The 22,845-nt window shown below is 41.3% G+C and overlaps 1 long non-coding RNA gene across 1 annotated transcript in view; it reads left to right on the top strand.

The window, feature by feature from the left end:
- The first annotated feature begins 1,142 nt into the window (after positions 1 to 1,142).
- The window catches only part of LOC119263791, a 24,866-nt gene continuing 3,163 nt past the window's right edge, over positions 1,143 to 22,845 (top strand). Inside the window, exons 1-2 of the long non-coding RNA XR_005130522.1 lie at positions 1,143 to 1,238; positions 17,088 to 17,396. This is a non-coding gene — a long non-coding RNA (uncharacterized LOC119263791). The remainder of the gene's footprint in view (positions 1,239 to 17,087; positions 17,397 to 22,845) is intronic.

Here is a 22,845-nt window from a genome sequence, read left to right as displayed (position 1 = left end):
AGAGAAACATTACAATAAGAAAAAACATTACAATCAGCAGCTACAGTCTTCAGTCAGTTGTAGTGTTTATTTAGACCTTTGCTGTTGATGTTAATTTTTTTTATCTTTCTCTATGTTGTGCAGTCAGTGTGAGGTTCGTGGATGGTGGGAGACGCTGTGCTGGGAGAGTGGAGCTTCTTGTTAGAGAACAGTGGGGAACAGTGTGTGAAAATGGCTGGGCTATGATATATTCTGAAAAAATGTGTGGAAAGCTGGGCTGTGGAGAGGCTGTAGATGCACTGGGTGATGCTCATTTTGGACCAGGATCAGGAATATTCTGGCTTGTTAACAGGCCCTGTAAAACATCAGAGTCTACAGGGAATACATGTGGATCATCAGGACATAATGAATGTGATCATTCTAAAGATGTTGGAATAATCTGTTCAGGTAATATAACTAATTATGAACATGTATTTTAACACATCTTATTCATTGCTTAACTGTAATGTATTTTTTAAATTTTTATATCATTTTTACATTTTGAACATTTTACTGACACTAATGAAACTGGACATTATTACTGGGATATGAGTAATGAGTGGTGTCTAAAATACTGGAATGTGCAGAGACTGTCATGGAAGATGAAAGCATTAAAAACTGTTTAAGAGATTTACAATTTTCAATTGCAGTGAAATAACTCAGAATTTAATGTGCAAATGATACAACTCAGAACACCACAGATCTCTGTTTAAAAAATATTGTAATATTAAGTGTTAGTAGGCTGCTTTTTGTAAAACACTGAAATTCCTCTGAAACAGGAATAAAAATTGCTTCGAAAATAAAGAGTTTCATGTTCAATAAGTTATATATTTGTTATACTTGTTGCTATCTTAAAGAGTACATTATTACAATGAATTTAAATTATGCAATTCATGTTGTCTGCTTCCTTGTGTTAGAAGTCAGGCTGGTTGGTGGTTCTCGCTGCTCTGGGAGAGTGGAGGTGCTTCATGGAGAAACCTGGTCCACAGTGTGTGATGCTGACTTTGACCAGCAGGATGCAGAGGTTGTGTGTCGAGAGCTGGGCTGTGGGCCTCCTGTGGAGGTGCTGGGAGCAGCTGCTTTTGGCAGAGGGGAGGGTCAGGTGTGGTCAGAGGAGCTTCAGTGTAGAGGGAATGAATCTCAGATTTACTTCTGTCCAACATCATCTTCACTCAAACACAACTGCTCCCATGACAGTGATGTGGGACTGGAGTGTGCTGGTAAGAGCTGCATTTACTTTAACAAATATCATCTTCCTTTTTCTTCTCTAAGCTTTGACAAAGCATTTACAGTTTTTCTAAATGGCTGAACAATAATTTCTGAATTTTTTATACATTTTTATAAACTATAACCACAAGCCCAACATGCACACTTTCATGAAACTACTGAGGAATATGACACACTGCTGAGATTAATTCACAATGCTTCTATAAAACTATATGAACATATGGTTCCATGTTAACTAGTGTGATAAATACCAGGTATATTTCATCTTTTAATGATTTAGAATTTAATCAAGTACAGAGTAAAAAAGTACCTTTTTCCAGTATTAATTGGTACATGCACTGGTAAGTCCTCTACCAGTAAACGTGCCAGCTAACATGATACATACCACCAGGTATATACTGCGAAGAACTCTGTAATATGATGGAAACAGGGCTACAAAATAAAGAGTAACTTTGTACATAGTATTTACACAGTAACTAGGTAGGACTAGGTAGAAACCACAGCAGAATGACAAATGATAAGCAATGTCTGTAATGCAGTGTGAAATATGGATGACTGAATTAAAAACAACACACAGGAGTAAGGTAAAATAGAAATGTACTACTCGTAGTGGCCTCTAGCAGGTCATAGGGTGTGTACATCAGCATGAAAGGATTGTGAACCAGGAGGGTCATGGCAGGCGCACATCCTCTGGAACAGGGACTCATTGTCAGGGTTGAAAGTATTGAAAAACCCTACTTAAGTACAAGTACTATTATACACGTACACATTTACTAAACCACTTATATTTCTGGGTTGTGGGGGGGAGCTGGAGCCTATGACAGGTTGGAAGGCAGGATACACCCTGGACAGTTCGCCTATCCATCACAGGGCAGACAGACAGACATATACATTCACATTCACAATCACACATACATTCACACCTATGGGCAATTTAGCATGTCCATTTGGCCTGACTGAAGGTCTGAGAAGAAACTGGAGCACCCGGAAGAACCCCATGCAGACACAGCAAGAACATGCAAAATCCACACAGAAAGGACCCAGGCCCCTCTTGCCATGAGGAGGCAGCACTACCCCCGTTGCCCAAGTACTGTTACCATAGTGACAATTTATTCAGGTATAGGTAAAAGTAAATAAGTAATTTACTTTTACTAATTTACATCTGAGTACCTTTAGGCAGGGAATATAATTGTACCATAACCCTTTGAAATTATATTTTCCAAGCTTTATTGACTCCACACATCCCATCTCATCTCCAGGCTTTTTATTTTATTGTTCTGTTTTAAAACATTAGTTTAAGAAAAGACACAAATATGTACTTTTCACCTGGGATAAACACAAGTGGACCTTAAAACTACTGTGTACCTTTGAGGAAACATTTACATTGTTTGTATATTGCTGAACAGTCTGGCATGTGTTTGTTACTGTTTAATACATTTCATTAGCTTCATTAGATCCACTCTAGCTTGTGTAATAGGTGTGAACCAGTCAGTATACATATTCACAACCGTTAAACTGTATAAATTCACTGACTTTTGTGTAGAACATTTCTACTATTAAAATCAGCGGCAACAACAGCAATGTACCCAGCTTTGCATTTATTTTTACTTCATTTCACAGTTAAAGAGCTATACAGCCTCTCACATGGTTAAAGACAAACGCAGAGAAAGGCATAGAGAGAGAGAGAGAGAGAGAGAGAGAGAGAGATGTTGGAGGGGAGAAAGAGAGAAAGGGACAGAGGAAGAGGGGGTAGGGAGGTAAAGTAAGAGAGAAAGAGAGAGGAAGAAGACTTAGGAGTTCTATGATGAACTGACCGTATCAGTTCTTGTATCAGCCACAATTGACCGTTTACCTTAAAAACAGCAAATAAACTAGGTTATATTTTAAACTTTGAAACGTAATAAAAGTAAGACAAAAACCATACACACGGTACCTGTTTAGCTTGGATTAGCAAGCTCAGCTAATACTGTTTCAGGCTGGAGTCGAGTTGTGAGAGTGGATCTCAGCAGGTTTCGTGTTTGGTCGCTGATAATAACACCATTTTCTGTAGTTCATATGAAAATGAATACAGATGACCAGTCTATTCCTCGTGTGAGCTGGTTCAGTTCTCCTCTGTCCTTCTCCATTAAACTGAACATCTCTGTTTTTTGATTGGTGAATCTTTTAAAGCGGGGGTGAGCATTACTAACAGTAGAATTATAGCCTCCCTGACATCTTCCTCTATGCTGAGGCTATACTGAGGTCGAAAGTGTTACAGCGCCTTCCAGTAGAAACGCGCAGAATGATACTTCCATGAACTCTTACTCTACCTCTGCCTTCACATGTATATGACCACAGAGTGAGACCCCATTCTTAATCCATAGAGTTTAATATGATGTTGGGCCACCCTTTGCAGCTATAACAGCTTCAACTTTTCTGGGAAGGCTTTCCACAAGGTTTACGCATATGTTCGTGGGAATTTTTTTCAGACTTGCATTTGTGAGGTCAGGCACTGATTTTAGATGGGAGGCCTAGCTCACAATCTCCACTCTAATTCATTCCAAAGGTGTTCTATCGGGTTGAGTTCAGGACTATGTGCAGGCCAGTCAAGTTCTTCCACACCAAACACACTCATCCATGTCTTTATGGACCTTGCTTTGTGCACTGGTGTGCAGTCATGTTGGGATAGGAAGGGGCCATCCCCAAACTGTTCCTACAAAGTTAGAACTGACTGAAAATTGTCCAAAATCTCTTGGTCTGCTGAAGCATTAATAGTTCCTTTCACTGGAGCCCTACTCCTGAAAAACAACCCCACACCATAATCCTCCCTCCACCAAACTTTACACTTAGCACAATGCAATCAGACAAGTACCATTCACCACCAAACCTAGACTCATCCATCAGATTGCCAGACGGTGAAGCTTGCTTTGTTACTCCAGAGAACAAGTCTCCACTGCTCTAGAGTCCAGTGGCGGCGCTTTACACCACTGCATTCAACACTTTGCATTGCACTTGGTGATGTAAGGCTTGGATGCAGCTGCTCGGCTATGGAAACCCATTCCATGAAGCTCTCAGCTTCCAGAAGCGTCCCCTGACCCCACTCTGTCAATTTACGTGGCCTACCACTTCGTGGCTGAGTTGCTGTTATTCCCAATCACTTCCACTTTGTTATAATACCACTGTTGGTTGACAGTGGAATATTTAGTAGTCAGGAGATTTCACGACTGGACTTGTTGCACAGGTGGCATCCTATCACAGTACCACACTGGAATTCACTGATTTCCTGAGAGCGACCCATTCTTTCACAAATGTTTGCAGAAGCAGTCTACATGCCTAGGTGCTTAGTTTTATACACCTGTGGCCATGAAAGAGATTGAAACAACTAAATTCAACGATTTGGATTGGTGAATGAATACTTTTGGCAATATAATGTATATACAGAGAGATTCACTCAAAAGAGGGCATGAAAATTCTGTTGTAACTCCCGTTAGGATGAAGAAATCTGAACTAAAAACATTCACTACATACATATATGTAATTGACTGCATTACATGCGATGCTGATAGCCGGTATGGCTGATGCTAGCAGAGCTTAGTGCTAACAGCTGCAGTAACTCCAGGCAGAATTTAAACTTTATGAGGGAGAGTTTCCCTCGTTTCCCACACTCAGTCAGGATAGTCCACTCTGGGGGTACTCTGATTGACAACCTGGCTCTTGACTTGACGAGAAAATATAACTTTATTTTATACTAACTTTTTTAAAGTTTTACTTTACTTTTTCTACCCGTAGCTGCTGCATTTACCTCCCTCCCCTTCCTCTCTCTTTTTCCCGTCTCCCTCCACACACACACACACACACACACACACACTCTATCTATACACATATATACAAACACACTGGAATTAACTAACATGCACCAACTAAACAAAATACAGAAACTTTTCCATCTTTTGTTAAACACACACTAGATTGCACTGGATTGACTATTATTGCTATATTATTAAGAATCCATCCATCCATCATCTTCCGCTTCTCCGGGGTTCGCCAGCGTGTCCTGGGTCTTCCCCGGGGTCTCCTCCCCGGTGGACTTGCCTGTGACACCTCCCAAGGGAGGCGTCCAGGAGGCATCCTAATCAGATGCGATCTCGTTCTTTCGGTCATTGCCCAAAGCTCATGACCATAGGTGAGGGTGGGAACGTAGATCGACCAGTAAATCGAGAGCCTTGCCTTATGGCTCAGCTCTTTCTTTACCACAACAGACCGGTAAAGAGCCCGCATCACTGCTGACCCAGCACCAATCCGCCTGTCAATCTCCCGCTCCCTTGTACCATCACTTGTGAACAAGACCCCGAGATACTTAAACTCCTCCACTTGAGGCAAGAGCTCATCCCCGACCCAGAGAGGGCTCTCCACCCTTTCCCGCGTGAGAACCATGGCCTCGGATTTGGAGGTACTGATCCTCATCCCGGCCGCTTCACACTCGGCTGCAAACCGATCCAGTGAAAGCTGAAGTTCACGGCCTGATGTCCCCAATAGGACCACATCAGCAGCGATGTGACCCTGAAGTCACCAAACCGGACACCCTCCATCCCCTGACTGCACCTAGAAATTCTATCCATAAAAATTATGAATAGAATCGGTGACAAAGGGCAGCCCTGACGGAGTCCAACTCTCACTGGGAACAAGTCTGACTTACTGCCGGCCATGCGAACCAAACTCCTGCTTTGTTTGTACAGGGCCTGAATGGCTCGTAGCAAAGAGCCATGTACCCTGTACTCCTGAAGCACCTCCCACAGAATACCCCGGGGAACACAGTCGAATGCCTTCTCCAAATCCACAAAGCACATGTGGACTGGTTGGGCAAACTCCCATGAACCCTCCAGAATCCTGGAGAGGGTAAAGAGTTGGTCCAGTGTTCCACGACCAGGGCGGAACCCGCACTGCTCCTCCTGAATCCGAGGTTCGACTATGAGCCGGACTCTCTTCTCCAGTACCCCTGCATAGACCTTGCCAGGGAGGCTGAGGAGTGTGATTCCCCTATAGTTGGAACACACCCTCTGGTCCTCCTTTTTAAAAAGAGGCACCACCACCCCAGTCTGCCAATCCAGTGGCACCACCCCCGATGTCCACGCAATGTTGAAAAGGCGTGTCAGCCAAGACAGCCCCACAACATCCAGAGCCTTGAGGAACTCGGGACGGATCTCATCCACCCCTGGAGCCCTGCCGCCAAGGAGCTTTTTAACTACCTTAGCGACTTCGGTCTCAGTAACGGACAAGCCTATTCCCGTGTCCCCAGACTCTGCCTCCTCACTGGAGAACATGTTGGTGGGATTGAGAAGGTCCTCAAAGTATTCCTTCCACCGCCCAATGACGTCTTCAGTCGAAGTCAGCAGCACACCATCTCCACTATATACAGTGCTAGTGGCACACTGCTTTCCCCTTCTGAGTCGCCTGACGTTTTGCCAGAATCTTTTCGGAGCTGACTTAAAGTCACTTTCCAAGGCCTCACCGAACTCTTCCCACACCCGGGTTTTTGCCTTGGCAACGACTGAAGCCGCTGATCGCTTGGCCTGTCAATACCTGCCAGCTGCCTCTGGTGTCCTACAGGCCAACCATGTCCGGTAGGACTCCTTCTTCAGCTTGACGGCATCTCTCACCTGGGGTGTCCACCACCGGGTTCGAGGATTACCGCCCCGACAGGCACCAACTACCTTGCGACCACAGCTACAGTCAGCCGCTTCAACAATGGAGGAGCGGAACATGGCCCACTCTGAGTCAATGTCCCCCACCTCCCCCGATATCTGGTCAAAGTTCTGACGGAGGTGTGAGTTGAAGATCAATCTGACAGGTTCTTCTGCCAGACGTTCCCAGCAAACCCTCACTATACATTTGGGTTTGCCTGGTCTGACCGGCATCTTCCCCCACCACCTGATCCAACTCAGTTGACAGCTCAGCTCCTCTCTTTACCTGAGTGTCCAATACACATGACCGCAAGTCCGCTGACACGACTACAAAGTCAATCATTGAACTGCGGCCTAGGGTGTCCTGGTGCCATGTGCACTTATGGACATCCTTGTGTTCAAACATGGTGTTCGTTATGGACAAACTGTGGTTTGCACAGAAGTCCAAAAACTGAACACCACTCGGGTTCAGATCAGAGAGGCCATTCCTCCCAATCACACCCCTCCAGGTCTTACTGTCGTTGCCCACGTGAGCGTTGAAGTCCCCCAGTAGGACAATCGAGTCTCCAGGAGGAGCACTTTCAAGCACCCCTCCCAAGGACTCTATGAAGGCTGGTATTCTGAACTGCTGTTCGGTGCATAAGCACAGACAACAGTCAGGACCCGTTCCTCAACCTGAAGGCGTAGGGAAGCTACCCTCTCGTCCACCGGGGAAAACCCCAACATACAGGCGCCGAGTCGAGGGGCTATGAGAAAGCCCACACCTGCCCGCCGCCTCTCACCATGGGCAACTCCAGAAAAGAAAAAAGTCCAGTCCCTCTCAAGGAGATTGGACCCAGAGCCCAAGCTGTGTGTTGAGGTGAGCCCGACTATATCTAGCCGGTATCTCTCAACCTCGCGCACCAACTCAGGCTCCTTCCCCGCCAGTGAGGTAATGTTCCAAGTTCCAAAAGCCAGTTTCAGCAACCGAGGATCAGAACGCCAAGGCCCACGCCTTTGGACACTGCCCGATCCACAATGCACCACACCCCTACTACTGCCCCTCCCATCGGTGGTGGGTCGATGGGACGGGGGACTCATGTAGCTCCTTCGGGCTGGGCCCGGCCGGGCACCGTGAGTGAATGCCCGGTCACCAGACGCACGCTGGCGAGCCCCTCTCCCAGGCCTGGCTCCAGGGTGGGGCCCCGGTAACCCTGATCCGGGCAGGGTACACAAGTCCTTCCTTTTTGGTTTCATAGGGGTGATTGTGGATCACACTTTGTCTGGCCTGTCACCTAGGACCAGTTTGCCATGGGAGTCCCTACCAGGAGCTTTTGCTCCAGACAACATAGCTCCTAGGATCCTTCAAGCACACAAACCTCTCCATGGAGGAGAGGTTATTAAGAATATTAAGACAAATTTAATACAGATAATCTAGTACTCCAGTCCACATCTTTCAAAGTTTTCTTATCATCTGCGAATGACGTCATTGCTGAAACTTTTTAGAGGAAAGCTCTGTAGACACTATCTGGATTTAAACATGAGCAACTTTATTTCAAATTAATAAGATAGTGTTAAAGCCCTGTGAGAGTCCCGAAGGCAGAATGTGGGATCTCTAACTTTTTCAAACTGCCTCTGCTCTTATATGGTGAATGGACGCACATACATAACATGGTTAGAGACACACACACATCCATACATTCCCATAAGGAAACATCTGGAAAAGCTTAAATCTCTCATATCATTGGAATGCTATTCTATACATTAGCTCCCTCTCTTGAAGGAGGGGGCGAGAGAGGCCCTCAACAGAACACACACACATTAACAGAGGAAAAGAAAGCTTAACAGTCTGTAAATGTAACAGATATAAAAGAAAAACATGAATATTACAATATACAAGATGAGTGTAAAGACACCTCCATTGTTTGATATATTGTTGTATATTATGTAGATAACACATATCTGTATTAAAAGTCTAGTTTCGCTGGTGTGCTTGTATTTATACATTTCCATGTATTGCTTTAATCATGACCATGGCCTGTGTTGCTTTTGCATATTTCACATACTATACTGATACCACATTCTATTTACTGGTACTGCTTTATAATATTTTATTTATTTATTCATTGATTTATATATATTTTTTATTTAAAGTCATAGCCAATTGTTGCATTTTAAAAGAAGGCATGTATGGATTGCAGAATTACAACTCCAATTAAAAAAGTAAAATAATTACAATATTCATTTGTGACCTAGTAACCACAAGTGACCTGGTCATTGCTAGAACAATTTTAGGGGGGAATTGTTCTGTCTTACAATCTTCCTCAGTTCTGAGTTCTTCCTCAGAAATGGAATTAAAGTTGCTCATAATTGCTGTCCTATTACAGGGCAGATTATATGAGTTACTGTTGTTTCTGAGTATACCCTTTCTAATATTTGTTATTAGAAACTAGGCTAAAAATGTCAAAGGCTGGAGCTAAGCTTAATAATCTGTTAGTAGTTGAGAACAGTACCCTAGAGTTGTCACAATTCTTTTCAATAATATTTGAAAAATAGGCTCTTCTTTCAGTGTTGATAGCATTGTTAGAGGTGGAGAATATGGTAAATATTAAGAACACAATACGTGTTGATGAATGAATAATGCAAATAAACTGAAAGAAAACTAATGAATACTTTTATTGGAGTAAGTGAAAGATTAACCAATACCAGTCAGGAGCCATGTGCTTCAAGAGTGGCCTAATATGCAGAGAACATGTTTTCACTGTTGGAGGAGATACAAGGTAAATACACTTATATTATAATGTAATTATAATTTAAAATTATTTATAAATAATAAATACGTAGATAAATCCAACCCCAATTCCAAAAAAGTTGCAATGCTGTGTAAAATGTAAATGACTGTAAATAAAAACAGAATTTAATGATTTGCAAATCTCATAGACCCATATTTTATTCACAGTAGAATATAGAACACATATCACATGTTGAAAATAAGACATTTAATTTTAATAAAACAAAAATTTGTGATAGGGTGATATCTGCCATTGTGTAGCATCCCTTCTTCTTTTAACAATAGTCTGTTAACGACTGGGAAGTGATGAGACCAATTGCTGGAGTTTTGGGAGAGGAATGTTGTTCCATTCTTGTCTGATGTAGGATTCTAGCTGCTAGGCATTAATGTGATCCCATACCATCAGAGATGCCAGATCAAGACTGTCCCATGCTTATTCTAGGTGATATGAACATCCACCTTGACAGTCCGTGCTCCACAGACTTTATATCCCTCATGCACTCTTTCGATCTGGAGCAGGTTCCAAGCCCTCCGACTCATAAAGCTGGTAAAAATCTGGATTTAATTTTTACTCGCAAATGTGACACTGACTCACTAACTGTCACTCCTCTGCACCTCTCGGATCACTATTTCATACAACTCAATGTGTGTATTGAGAAAAAACCAAAAACCAACTATGGTCTCGTTCCGCCGCAATCTTAGAGACCTCTCGGCCGACCAGTACTCCTCACTGGTCACTGATAATATGCCTCCACTAGGCTCTTTTTCATCACTCAATGTAAATGATGCCACTGATGCACTCTGCTCAACGCTAAGCTCATGTCTGGACGACCTCTGTCCCCTAACTACTAGAGTCATGCGGTCAAATAAACCACAGCCATGGCTTAAAAATGATACAGTCAGGGAACTGCGCTCCAGGCTCCGGGCTGCTGAAAGAAAATGGCGGGAAAAATGTATACATGCAGACCTACAGAACTACCAACTGCTCCTGGCTTCGTTCTCAACCTGCCTCACTACTGCAAAAGCTGAATTCTATCACAGCAAAATCAACTCTCTCACTGACTCCCGGAAACTATTTGCAACGTTTAATACGTTGCTCAATCCTCCATCTCCACCTCCGGCTACCTGCCTTACAGCCGAATCCCTTGCCTCTTTTTTCACTGGGAAAGTGGTGGCCATAAGCAGCCAGTTCACTGATGCAACGTGTAGCGGTCCTACCACATGCTCTGCTCCTCTGTATCCCTCAACCAAAGGTGCCATCTTCTCCTCGTTTACTCCTCTCACTGAGAGCGAGGCACTGACTCTTGTAACATGTAGCCGTCCTACTACATGTCCACTTGATCCGATTCCTACCAACCTACTACAAACCATTGCATCTGCTATCATCCCAGCTATCACACACACCATCAATGCCTCCATAACTACTGGTGTGTTTCCAACTATCTTTAAACAAGCCCAAGTCACACCATTGCTTAAAAAGCCTTCCTGCAACCCTGCCCAGGTTGATAACTACAGGCCAGTCTCACTACTACCCTTTCTTTCCAAAACTATAGAAAGAGCAGTCTACAGTCAGGTCTCTGGTTTCCTCTCCCAGAATGACCTCCTGGACCCAAATCAATCAGGTTTTAAAAAAGGGCACTCCACTGAAACGGCTCTTTTATCTATGATTGAGGCACTAAAAACTGCCAGAGCTGCAGGACAGTGCTCAGTACTCATTCTGCTGGACCTCTCAGCCGCTTTTGACACAGTCAATCATGAATTTCTCCTGTCTACTCTATCAAACATGGGTATCTCAGACAATGCGCTACTATGGTTCAGATCATACGTCACTGGGCGCTCATTCAAGGTATCGTGGCATGGAGAGTTCTCCTCAGCCCACTCGCTATCCACTGGGGTTCCCCAGGGATCGGTACTGGGACCCCTTCTCTTTTCTATTTACACCACCTCTCTAGGCCGGGTTATCCGCTCAGATGGCTTCTCGTACCATTGCTATGCTGACGACACCCAGCTCTATCTGTCATTCCCGCCTGATGACCCGTCGATCTCTGTGCGGATATCGCAGTGCCTCTCAGACATATCCGCATGGATGAAGGAACACCACCTTCAACTAAACCTGTCCAAGTCTGAACTTCTGGTTATACCAGCTAAACAATCCATTCAACACAACTTCACCATAACCATCGACTCACTCTCACTCTCCCCGACAAAGGTTGCTAGGAACCTGGGGGTTATGGTAGATGACCAACTCTCCTTTACGCACCATGTTGCCTCTGTGGCTCGGTCCTGCCGCTTTGCGCTGTACAACATCAGACAGATACGGCCGTTTCTAACACAACAAGCCACCCAACTCTTGGTACAAGCAGTGGTCATCTCACGCCTCGACTACTGCAATGCCATACTGACGGGCCTCCCGGCCTGTGTTGTAAAACCACTGAAGTTGGTTCAGAATGCTGCAGCGCGTCTGGTCTTTAACCAACCAAAACGGGCGCATGTCACCCCACTGCTCATTGAGCTCCACTGGTTACCGGTTGCTGCTCGTATCAAATTTAAAACGCTTACAATTGCCTACAAGGTGTTAACAGAGCAGGCTCCTTCCTACCTGCACTCGCTCCTAAAGGCTTACAGCACCGCCCGGCTGCTGCGATCCTCCAATGAACGTCGCTTAGCTTTGCCAAACATTCACACAAAGCAATCGAGACTGTTCTCATACTTGATTCCCCAATGGTAGAACAAGCTACCTTCCGCTGTCAGAGCAGGGGCGTCCCTCGCTATTTTTAAGAAACTCCTGAAGACAGAGCTCCTCAGGAAGCACTTGCTCTAATCGCCTCTTGCAAATCTAGCCACTACCAACCTCATCTCCTTCTTGCCCTCCTTCCCTTCTCTACCCCGCTATTACCACTTGGCCTCCTTTAAGGCCTGACTATGTTTGTTCTATGTACCACATTATTTGTAAGTCGCTTTGGATAAAAGCATCTGCTAAATGTAATGTAATGTAATGTAATGTAATGTAAAAGATGCAAGCTTTTGAACTGTGTGCTAATAACAAGCTGGGAGGTCTTTAGTCTGGAGGTTGCAGTGTCCATTGTTTTTAAAAAGAATTTCAAATTTTAATTCATTGGACAACAGGATACTTTTCCACTTCGCCTCAGTCCATTTTAAATTAGCTAGGGCCCAGAGAAGATACAGAGATACAGCTTTAACTTTTTTGTGGATTGCATGGTAAACTGTGTTCACAGACAATGATTTCTGGAAGTGTTCCTGAGCCCACACAGTGATTTCCAGTACAGAATCAGGCCTGTTTTCAACGCAGTGCTGCCTAAGGGCCTGAAGATCACAAGCATCCAATATTGACTGTCGGCCTTGTCCCTTGCGTACAGGGATTTCTCCAGATTCCCTGAATCTTTTGATGACAGTATGTACTGTAGATGGTGGAATATCCAAGTCTTTGCCATTTTACATTGAGACACTTTTTTCAGAAATTGTTTGACAATTTTTAGATGCTTTATTCTTTGCAGATTGGTGGATCTCTGCCCATCTTTGCTTCTGAGAGACTCTGCCTCTTTAAAATACTCTTTTTATACCCAGTCATGTGAGTTAGTTGCATATTGCTCCTATGGCTATTTTTATTTTTACCACTTACTTTTCCAGCCTTTTGTTGCCCCTGTCCCAAATTTAGTCTCCCTAGTTAAATCTATTTCCTTCATATTTCCCCCTTGTTTCAGTCCCATTCTGTCCCTTTCATATACTTTTTTTCTCTCTCACCATTTAATTGTAGTTTATTTCTCACTGCAATCTCAGTCCTTGCTAGCTTGACTTTACACCATGATACTAGCAGCAGGTTTAGAACATACATAACATACATGAATTGCAGTACTTTCTGGTCTGGGAAAAGGCCCACGCTTAGTTTGAGCTGTTCTAAAATAATGCCTGGGCAAAATTCAGACATGTTCAGTACAACCCTGTTGGAGTGATCCACTTAGAGGGGGGTTCATATAGTTTGAAATGTTTTTTTTTCTCATTTGATCTTGTTCATTTTGTGTGATTTTAGCTTCAAGGATCCATTGTGAAAAAGCTTTTCTTTGATTTTGTATTTATTTCATAAGTTATTATTGCTGGTTATTATTGTTTCCCCCTGCAGAGGTAAAGGACTGGTATGTACTGGGTTGGGTAGAGCAGTGGATGTCTATTTAAGGAGCAATGCATTTCTGTAGAGGAAGGAGATCGTTGGTTGATTGTTGAGCCAATGTATTTTGAGGAGATACTGTTGCTTCCTCAAAGTTTCTAATATATTCTGTAAATAGTTTTTTGTTTATTTGTTTATTTTTCTCATCATTTTGTTAATTTCTGGGCACTTTCACTAAATATACACCCTTGCACTGAATGTACTATTGTGGTTTGCCATTGCGTTGTCTTGCAACTCACAACCTTGTCAGAGCATATCTACCCTCACTTGCAAGCAAGGTGTGATATATGTTTTCCTTGTTCTACTATGAATAAAATATGGGTTTATGAGATTTGCAAATTCATTCATTATGTTTTTATTTACATTTTATCCAGCGTCCCAACTTTTTTCAAATTGGGGTTGTAAAATAAGTACTAATTAAAATTACTAATAAACTGAGCTCAGCAGGTTGCAGTAGTCTTCGAATAGTATTGATTTTTTGAGCAGTGTTTATGACCTCCTATAGGGTTCTCCTATCAGCCATTGAGCAGCCAGCATGCTAGTACACTCTATCGTGGAGTGGTAGAAGGCCACCAGTAGCTCCTTCCTCAGTTTTTTCAAAGTACTCTCCTAAAGTGCAGTTGCTGTTGAATGTTTTTCACCACTGCTGTTGTATTAGCAGACCAGAAGAGATTCTCTGCAAAGTGGGTTCCCAGGTAGTTGAAGGTGGAAACCCTCTCCACACAGTCCCCAGTGCTTCCTAAAGTCAATAACAATTTTTTGGTTTTACTACTCTTAAGTACCCATTGTTCATAGAACACGACTCTGACAGATTCTGTACCTCATCTCTGTATGCTGACTCATCTCCTCCTGTTATGAGTCCAACCACAGTAGTGTTATCAGTGAATTTAATAAAGGTGTTGATGAAATGGATGGGAGTGCAGTCTTAGGTATACAGAACATAAAGAAGGGGACTTAGCACACAGCCCTCCAGAGAGCCAGTGCATGAGAGTGGAGGAGGAGTAGGGACTGAATCTTACTGTCTGTGGGCAATTTGTGAGAAAATCTTTTATCCAGGCACAAATGAGAGGAGGAAAGACTAAGACAGACAGTTTGTTGACCAATATATTAGGGATATTTGTATTGAACACCGAGCTGTAGTCAACAAAAAGAATCCTTATGTAGTTTCCTGGGTTTTCAAAATGGCTCAGCAAAGTATGGAGTGCTGTAGCAATGGCATCCTCTGCAGATCTGTTTGCTCTATATGCAAACTGATGTGGATCAAAGTTCAGAGGAAGGCTGGCTTTGATATAATGTGAAATTAGCCTTTAAAAACATTTCATAAGTACATAGAAATTAAATTAGCTACATTGAGAGATATAATTTGAGTAACATTGTAAGGCCTGGGAGCGAGGAGGTGGATGCATATGTGGAGATAAGCAAGTTTTATTTTGGGCAAATCCAGGTTCATGGTCAGAACAGTCCAGGTTCATATAGCCAACACGAAGAGATCATAGGACAGATATCACAAACAGAACACAGGCTAAACACAGACAACAAATTGCAAACATACAACTCAAACATTCAGCACATACATCAAACAAAGACCAGCAAACACAAGGGGCATACACAGGGCTTAAATACACAAGGGATAACAGGACACAGGTGGGAACAATCAGGGGCGGAGTTACAAAACAAGGTGCCGGACTTGGGATCAAAACAAAGAAATCAGGTGGACTATACTAAAACACAACATGAACACATGGACAGGACTGGGAGGGGCCAATTGTGACAAACATTTACTTATTACCTATAAGTAATATCAACTTAATTGTATTTTGCAGGATGTATTTCAATACTGTAATTGTAACCAAAATGAATCATGTTCTTTATACTTAAGCAAATTATGTAGTTTTTTTAGATAAAACAATTCAAATTTGATGCCTTTCTGATGAGATTTACTCATTGCTTGTAAGTTTTGTCAGCTTATAAGAAATTATTTTGTAATTTCCTTGCTGTGTACTTTTAACTAAATTTAATCATGTTCATGCTATTTCATAAAATTTTGTAGATGGTAAATAACTTTAGTAAAACTACACTGTAAAAAGTGGCTCGTCAGAGCTATCAAAAAATCTTACTTCATGCGGTAACAAGCAACTGAACTAGTTTTATTCAACTTTTAAAAACTATCTTTGATTCAAAGAATTTATTTAGGTTGAATAAAATTAGTTAATTTACTTATTACCACAAGAAGTAATTTTTTAAGTAGACCTGACAAGCCACTTTTTACAGTGTACTAAATTCTGATGTATTACCAAATAGCTACTTATTGTTAATTAGATACATCAACTTAAATTATATCACAGCACATTTATTCATGTACAATTTTAAATATTAATTTTCACAAATTAAACTTCAACTACACCTATTAATGTTCCATATATTTAAACACATGGTCAAGGCAATGACTATCATGACAATAAAAATTACAGTGACTCCATCCTAGGTCAGTGCCATGTTTAAAGTCACCAAGCCCTTCAGTAAGATTCATTCTACTGCCAGTGTTTGTCTGTGGAAATTGCATCACTATATACTTGATTTTATACACAATACCAATGGGTGTGGCTAAAACACCTAAACTCTGTCATTAAGAGTGATGTCCTGTGGTGCCTGTGGTGCCTGTGGTGCCAGCCAAAACCATACTGTCATGCTGAATTAGTTACACTAATCATTGAAGGCTGATATTAGCTTCCCATTAGAATTTCTGTTCTACCTTACTGCAGTGTTACACGCTGAGCCCCCACAGGCATTTGAGTGTAACTGATACATCATTTAGGCTGTAAGAGGAAATGAGAATATGAAGATAACAGCTTCCTCTAATCTCTATCCACTGTACCAGACTCAATCAGCAAACTGGGGCTGCACTACTTGAAATGAGGGCTTCTGTTTTAAACTAATCTATTTGCTAAAATGTCTTGAAATAGAAAGAATAAACCCATTATGAATGAACTCAAAATTTTAAGTTGACATGGTTAATTACTTTAAGTTAAAAAGTATTAATATTATTATTTAAAAAAATATATATATTTTTACGAACTCTGATTATAGTCCATGGTGTGTAATTTACATGTTTAATTTTATAATATAAACCAATTGTGGTTTAAAAAAAGTCTCTCTCTCTCTCTCTCTCTGTCTGTCTGTCTGTCTGTCTGTCTGTCTGTCTGTCTGTCTGTCTATCTCTCTTTTATAGGCAGTGTGAGGTTGCTTGATGGTGGCAGTCGCTGTGCTGGGAGAGTGGAGGTTCTTCATAGAGGACAGTGGGGAACAGTGTGTGGTGATGACTGGGATATGACTGCTGCTGCAGTGGTGTGTAGAGAGCTGCGCTGTGGAGAAGCTGTAGCTGCGCTGAGTGATGCTCACTTTGGACCAGGATCAGGACCAATCTGGATGGATGATGTGTACTGTGTAGGATCAGAATCCACTTTGAAACACTGTACATCACCAGGATGGGGTAAACATGACTGTGATCATTCTAAAGATGCTGGAGTCATCTGTTCAGGTAAATTGCATCATCTTCATACAACTGTAGAATGTATTTAATGGTTGAAAGCTTCCTATTTTCTTTTTTGCAAAAACAACAGGGATGGAAAAGTACTGAAAAGTCATACATAAGTAAGAGGGACTGCAGTGGTAATTTGTTTGAGTACTGTTTTACCAGAATATCCTGTCTTCTGTCGGGGTTGTCGCGCTTCCTACTGATTTGCTCATGATTCCTCTGGTTGTGTCAGTCCATCTTGTTTGCTGGCTGTCCTCTTCCTCTTTTATCATCAACTCTTCCAAGCAAAATGAATTCAAATGAATTGGTTAAGTAGCAGTTTCTATGAATACCATATTTATAAGAATATATGAACACATTCACAACATGTTATAATGCATTAATCAATTGCATTCATTATAAATATGACTGTTACACTTTACAGAGATGCCTGTATAAGTCAGCGTTAACTAAGAATGAGTAAGTGAATAAATAGGCTTTCATGGCATTTTACAGTAAGGGTTACAAAATAATTGGTAATTATATGTTGATAAGTAATTACTAATTGAATATGTTGTTACTAACTGCTGTTTTTTATACTTAAAAGTGTGTTACTCACAAATAAGTAACATAAGAACTAACTAGTGGTTACATATTAGTCCCGTTAATTATTCTAATTGTCTTGTTAATTAATCCACTGATTTGTTGTAACAAATACATTAGCACTTTGTGTCCCTCCCAGTAAAGTGATCATTTTTTTACAAGTTATACTGAGAACTCATGATTAAGACTTGACGAGTTATTGAAATCTTAATTTTGTTACTTGTTTTTGTGTGCCCTTGAGTAAAATGGAAATATACATATAACCTTTATTGTAAATTATTCTCCACAATACACCACATAATTAATTACATAGTTGTTAAACTAAAATGAATCTTTCACACTTGCACATGTAAGCCAATGACAAGTTGTTTAGGAATCCAAGAGTTGGTTTCTATGTTATTAATCATTAGTTTTGGGTATGCCCTCCACTGAGAGGGTGTTTATAGGATGCTCTTAATTATGTACTTGCAGTATAATTAGTATATTAGTAGTGAAGATCTTCACTGTACTTGTGCAGATTGTGAAGGGGTGGGGTGGTCTTACATAATTGGTGAAGAAGAATGAAGCAAGCAGTAATACATGTTGAAAATGAAAAAGCAGCTCTGATGATAGTGAGGCAGATAGTGAATAAGTGGGGGTGAAGAAAAGTGTCCAGTGAAGTTCAAGAACTGTGTTCCATGCAAAACTGCACAGTGGAAGAAAAATATAATGATGAATTAGTAGATAAATTAACAGATGATTAATGGGACCAACAGATAAGTACTCATTAGTTTGCATGTTAATTCTACCTTAAATAAGCAAACACACATCACTTTATTAGCAGTGTACTAAGCATTATTTAGTTCACAGCTAATGACTAATTAAGTTATGAACTAATGGCAGACCAAACTATCAGTGAATAGTGGGCAGTCAAATCACACACAAATGACTTTACTAGACCTAGAAAATAATACAGCTTCAATAGGGCTTTAAAGTTGCATTTAAAAGTATTTTTGGGACATATTTTAGACTAAAGGAAAGTGGGTCCCTTACTTAAACTCACCACAGCATTTCTAATATCCCAAAGCAAACTAATATTAAAACTGAGGCTTGACCTTACACAGCAACCCAACTACCAATTATTTTCTTCCCCTCTCTGCCCATACTAAACACTCCCTACATAAGAACACAGGTTTGTTTAACTGGCCCCTCCTATAATATTAAGAATTAGGCTTTATTAAATAATAGTGTTTACTGGAGGACTCAGTGAAGAACTGTACACTACAAAGTAAAGTATGTCTTATATCAATATCAATAAACTTCAAATTTCACTTTTTCACTATCACTCTATTAGCTTTGTGCTAATTTAACATTGCAAATCAAGATTAGAACCTATATTAACCAGTTATTTGAATACTTATTATTATTAATAATCTATACCCATTAAGACACATATATACATTCTGTCACTTGAAACTTGCCAAGATATGTTACAATACATGAAAAATCAAAGCAAAAATCATAAGAAAAAAACAAAGGAAATCATGGCATGGCTCAGCATGTGTTTATGACAAGGCATGTCATAATGCACTATACAAGCTGGGACTGGGAGTTTCTTTGGCACTCACAATGTAATGTGTTATTAGCACTATTTTAATGTATTATATTACCAATTCATAATGAATAATAAACACAGTGTAATGTACTTCTATAAATATTTACAGCCACATTTATAAGGACTTATGACTGCATTATAATTATTATGGGGCATGAGCACATCAAGTCCTGCACAGCTAGGGGTGGGTGCAGGAACAGCTGTACTCTCACTGCTGCCCACCACATCAGCGATGCTTTCCCAAATGTTGCTCGTGCCTGCTTGGACTCCACCTCTACTGCTGGTGACTGACCTGAGTTGGATGATGGTCTCCTTCCAGCTGTGTGATTTGCCCTTTTCACTGTGTGAGCATGCCCGTCACAATAGAGATCTAAGCAAGCTCATTGTGGCAAGCTAGATGGGCCATCTGTAGTGTTGCACTTGACCCACTGTCCTCAGTGGCCACCAAACCTCCTTGTCCAGCATCAGTCTACCAACCAGTGCACACTGCTGAAAAAACCCATAGAAACAATTTAAGTCTTGACTTTTTCACTACAGAAATCTTCCAGTAGCCATAGGGTTCACAGGCTAACTTCCCTCAGTCAAGGAAATTCAGAGATTCATCAACTCTAGGGAGTGGACATGAATCTTTGACTGTTAGCTGGTTAATGCTATGGTAATCTACACAAAATCTAGGTTCTCAGCTGGGACAATTGACAATAACCCCCAGTGATTTGAACTGTAGGTTCAAACCTTTACTCCAACCTGGATAGCAGAGGACTTGTGAAGAGAACCAAGTTGATGAAACACGAAGCACACTGAGCAAATACAAACCAGTGACTCACACCACACCCATATTGGTGGTATTCCACTAGTCAGATTTACTAACCAACCACACAAGCCAAATGTCATGACTTTACTTGTCTGTTCATGTATGAATAAAGAATCAGATCCAAAGCCCCATAATGGTATTACTTAAAGAAATAAAAGTAAAATAAAAGTAAATACAAATAAAAGAAAAGCATGGTCCAGTGGTCTGTCATGTTACAGCACAACCTTTACAGATCACAATGCACTGCACCACTGAGAGTTCACTTAAAATACTATGTGAGATTTGTTTACTTTTAACTGAATGTTGGTTTCCCTCACAATACTTCTTTTTTTTTAATTCATGCATTATTCTGAGTCCAGTATGTGTTTACTGTGTTGGACACACCCCTAAATTTTATGTAAAGCTAAAACAGTTCCAGTGGGAGCTGCTGATTTTGACAAATTTCATTTGTTGAAATGAAATTAGACTACATGATTCTAATTGTAATTAGTTGGATCAGGTGTGTTGGGAGCAGGAAAACACTAAAATGTTCAGGGCTGGGGGTTCTCCAGGACCAGGATTGAGAACAACTGAGTTGATCCCATCCTATTATTAACAAACATAGTCATTAAAGTGCATTTATTAAAAGGCAGAGTGTAATACAGTGTATAAGTTGGTATGCTAAGCATGTATTTGAGTACTTTGTAGTATGACTAAGCACAAAAAAACAGTTCTGCAAAAATACTAGATTATACAGCATTTGTAAATATTTTAATTATATACAGGGATATAATGGATATATGGGTAGCCCTACGAAAAAACATTTAGAAAAATTGTAATGTATTTTTCAGAGTTCAGTTTGGCAGCACAGGCTAGTATACATAAAGCATGACTTAAATATGTATCAAGTATCAACTTAAATTAAATATGTATCAAGTAAAGTAAATATGTATCAACTTAGTAGTGACTTAGTAAGAAGTAGTGGTTCAAAAATAAAATATTTTCACTAATTAAGCACTACTTAAGAGTATATTTTCCATAAGGGAAAGTACAGTTGTATTTTTTTCAGGTTAAACCTATTACCTTGAATAATAGCACATTACAGAGGAATTCTATTTGGTGTAAGTGTACCCTTACATCCTATTGATGTGCTATAATTTTCCCCCCACTGTTAGATCTATATCCCTTGCGCGTGCACAGAAACACAATTTGCACATGCAGAAACACAGTTCACGCACGTGAAATATCCCTGTACCTTTCTTAGTGAGGGCAGTTATTAGGGCGGCTACTGTATTGAAGTTCTGTATGAATATATGGTATAACTTGGACCAGAAAAGTCCAGAAAGTTGTGAACTAATTAATAAAGCATTAGAAGACAGCAGAAGCATTTATTACACTGAAAGGCATCACAATGTATTTGTTATGACCAGACGGGGTAATGAATGCTGTCTTCCATTCATCCCCATGGTGTACCTGAATAAAGTTGTAGGCACTGTGCAGGTCCAACGTAGTGAAGATTGTGGCCTGTTGCAGTGCCTTGAATGCTGAGGTCATCAGGTAATGGCCCTTAACTATAATTTTGTTAAGTCACCTATAGTCTATGCAGGGACAAAGGCCACCATCCTTTTCCCCCACAAACAAAGATCTGGCTCCAGCCAGTGAGGTAGATGGTTGAATGAACCCTAATGCTAGTGCCCCCCTGACGTATCCCTCCATAGCTGTTTTCCCAGGACCCAAAAGAGAATACAACCTCCCTCAGGGAGTGTCTGCGAGGAGATCAATGGTCAATGGTACAACCATAGGACCTGTGTGGAGGTAAAATTTGGGTCTTTCCCTTACTAAAGACCTCGAGCAGGTCATGATACTCAGACGGATCATAAGAGTTTTGATCTGTCTAGAAGTTGGTGTGGGAATCTCAATGCAAGACCCTTTACAATGAGATCCCCAGCTCACCACAGAGCCGGTCAGCCAATCCAGGCATGGATTATGCTGTTGCAGCCAGGGGAACCCTAATACTAGCTGCATCTGCTGTTTGTGCTGACCTATGTGCTGGAAGATGGGCCGGACCTGCTGGCCTATGTACCCCAACTCCAGAGGGCAATTATCAATGACTGGAACTGATACAAACGTCTTAGGTTAACTAGGGGCAGGTTTAGGGTTTTAGCCAGAGTAATGCTGATAAAATTACTGGCTGCTCCAGAGTCCACAAAAATGTTCCTGAAATTTTGCACCCATGACAGAGTGGCAATAAGGAAAAGCCCTGAAGTCTTGGGTGATTGGCCCAAGTCTGTTGCAGATACCCCTACCTGCAATGGACCCCGGCCTTTTCACCTCAAGCACAAGACAGCTGGAACGGAAATGACCAGGCTGCCCACAATAAAGGCACCTGCCCTTTCACATACAAGCATGAGACTTGAACCTCACAACATGGGAGTGAGAACATTAACGCTAAGCTAACACAGTACAGCAGAGAAACATGCATGTAT

The sequence above is a fragment of the Pygocentrus nattereri genome, chromosome 1, assembly GCF_015220715.1.
Source record: "Pygocentrus nattereri isolate fPygNat1 chromosome 1, fPygNat1.pri, whole genome shotgun sequence".
Lineage (NCBI taxonomy): Eukaryota > Metazoa > Chordata > Actinopteri > Characiformes > Serrasalmidae > Pygocentrus > Pygocentrus nattereri.
This window is presented reverse-complemented; position numbering and strand designations above follow the sequence as displayed.